Below are 2,955 nucleotides of genomic sequence, written 5' to 3'. Positions count from 1 at the left end.
CATCTAAAGTACTCGAACTATAGTATTTCCAGTCGATATTTGGAAAGTTAAAGTCCCCCATAACAACTACCCTGTTACTCTCACTCCTGTCGAGAATCATCTTCGCTATCCTTTCCTCTACATCTCTGGAACTATTCAGAGGTCTATAAAAGACTCCCAACAGGGTAACCTCACCTCTCCTGTTTCTAACCTCAGCCCATACTACCTCAGTAGACGAGTCCTCAAACGTCCTTTCTGTCGCTGTAATACTCTCCTTGATTAACAATGCCACACCCCCCCCCCCCCCCGCTCTTTTACCATCTTCTCTGTTCTTACTGAGACATCTAAATCCCGGAATCTGCAACATCCATTCCTGCCCCTGCTCTACCCATGTCTCCGAAATGGCCACTACATCGAGATCCCAGGTACCAACCCATGCTGCAAGCTCACCCACCTTATTCCGGATGCTCCTGGCGTTGAAATAGACACACTTTAAACCAGGTTCTTGCTTGCCAGTGCCCTCTTGCGTCCTTGTAACCATATCCCTGACCTCACTACTCTCAACATCCTGTACACTGGCACTACAATTTAGGTTCCCATTCCCCTGCTGAATTAGTTTAAACCCCCCCGAAGAGCACTAGCAAACCTCCCCCCCCAGGATATTGGTACCCCTCTGGTTCAGGTGAAGACCATCCTGTTTGTAGAGGTCCCACCTACCCCAGAAAGAGCCCCAATTATCCAGGAAACCAAAACCCTCCCTCCTGCACCATCCCTGCAGCCACGTGTTCAACTCCTCTCTCTCCCTATTCCTCGCTTCGCTATCACGTGGCACGGGCAACAACCCAGAGATAAAAACTCTGTTTGTTCTCGCTCTAAGCTTCCACCCTAGCTCCCTAAATTTCTGTCTTAAATCGCCATCTCTCTTCCTACCTATGTCGTTGGTGCCTATGTGGACCACGACTTGGGGCTGCTACCCCTCCCCATTAAGGATCCCAAAAACACGATCCGAGACATCACGAACCCTGGCACCTGGGAGGCAACATACCAACCGTGAGTCTCTCTCGTTCCCACAGAACCTCCTATCTGTTCCCCTAACTATGGAGTCCCCAATGACTAATGTTCTGCTCCTCTTCCCCCTTCCCTTCTGAGCAACAGGGACAGACTCTGTGCCAGATATCTGTACCCCATTGCTTACCCCTGGTAAGTCGTCCCCCGCAACAGTATCCAAAACGGTATACCTGTTGTTGAGGGAAACGGCCACAGGGGATCCCTGCACTGCCTGCTGGTTCCCTCTCCTTCCCCTGACGGTAACCCATCTACCTACTTCTTTTACCTGAGGTGTGACTACCTCCCCATAACTCCTCTCAATAACCTCCTCCGCCTCCCGAATGATCCGAAGTTCATCCAGCTCCAGCTCCAGTTCCCTAACGCGGTTCTCGAGGAGCTGGAGTTGGGTGCACTTCCCACAGATGCAGTCAGCAGGGACACTCTTGGCGACCCTGACCGCCCACATTCTGCAGGAGGAACATACAACTGCCCAAACCTCCATTCCCAACATTCCAAATTCCCAACAAATCTACTGACAAAACAAACAAAAAAAAAGTCAAAACTTGTTAGGTTAGCAATCGAACGGACAGATCTTCCTAAAGAAAAAGCTTACCTTATCAACACACCAGAGACCTTTTTTTTTAGTTAGAGGAGGAGAGTGGGGTGGTGGGGGGGGGGCACATTGGCGCATTGGTTAGCACCGCAGCCTCACAGCTCCAGGGACCCGGGTTCGATTCTGGGTACTGCCTGTGCGGAGTTTGCAATTTCTCCCTGTGTCTGCGTGGGTTTCCTCCGGGTGCTCCGGTTTCCTCCCACATGCCAAAGACTTGCAGGTTGATAGGTTAACTGGCCATTATAAATTGCCCCTAGTATAGGTAGGTGGTAGGGAAATATATAGGGACCGGTGGGGATGTGATAGGAATACGGGATAAGTGTAGGATTAGTAGAAATGGGTTGTTCATGGTCGGCACAGACTCGGTGGGCCGAAGGGGCTGTTTAAGTGCTGTATCTCCAAACTAAACTAAATACTGACACCTAGTGTCACGGACACAGACTGACACCCAGCAACACACACTGATACATGGCAACAAAGACATGCACTGACACCAAGTAACACAGACACACATTGACACCCAGTAAAAAAGACATGCACTGACACCAAGACACAAAGACATACACTGATACCAAGTCACAAAGACATACACTGATGCCCAGTAACAAAGACACACACTTGCACCAAGTAACACAGAAATACACTGACACCAAGTAACAAAGACAAACAATTACACCAAGTAACAAAGACATACACTGACACCAAGTAACAAAGACAGACAATTACACCAAGTAACAAAGACATACACTTACACCAAGTATTTTGACATGCACTGACACCAATTAACAAAGACATACACTGATACCAAGTAACACAGACACACACTTACACAAAGTAACACAGACATACAATGACACCAAGTAACAAAGACATGCACTGATACCCAGTAACACTGACACACACTTACACCAAGTAAACAAGACAGACAATGAAACCCAGTTACACAGACACACACTTACTCCAAGTAACAAAGACATACACTGACACCCAGTAACAAAGACATACACTGACACCAAGTAACAAAGACATACAAGTACACCAAGTAACAAAGACACACACTTACACCCAGTAACACAAACAAACTCACTGACACCAAGTAACAAAGACATAGACAGACACCAAGTAACAAAGACATACACTGATACCCAGTAACACAGGCACACACTGGAAGGGGGGGGGGGGGGTGGAGGGCACCTTGGCGCAGTGGTTAGCACCGCAGCCTCACTGCTCCAGGGACCCGGGTTCGATTCTGGGTACTGCCTGTGCGGAGTTTCCAATTTCTCCCTGTGTCTGCGTGGGTTTCCTCCCGGTGCTCC

Source organism: Heterodontus francisci, unplaced genomic scaffold (genome assembly GCF_036365525.1).
Source record: "Heterodontus francisci isolate sHetFra1 unplaced genomic scaffold, sHetFra1.hap1 HAP1_SCAFFOLD_61, whole genome shotgun sequence".
Classification (NCBI taxonomy): Eukaryota; Metazoa; Chordata; class Chondrichthyes; order Heterodontiformes; family Heterodontidae; genus Heterodontus; species Heterodontus francisci.
Note: the sequence above shows the minus strand (reverse complement) of the source record.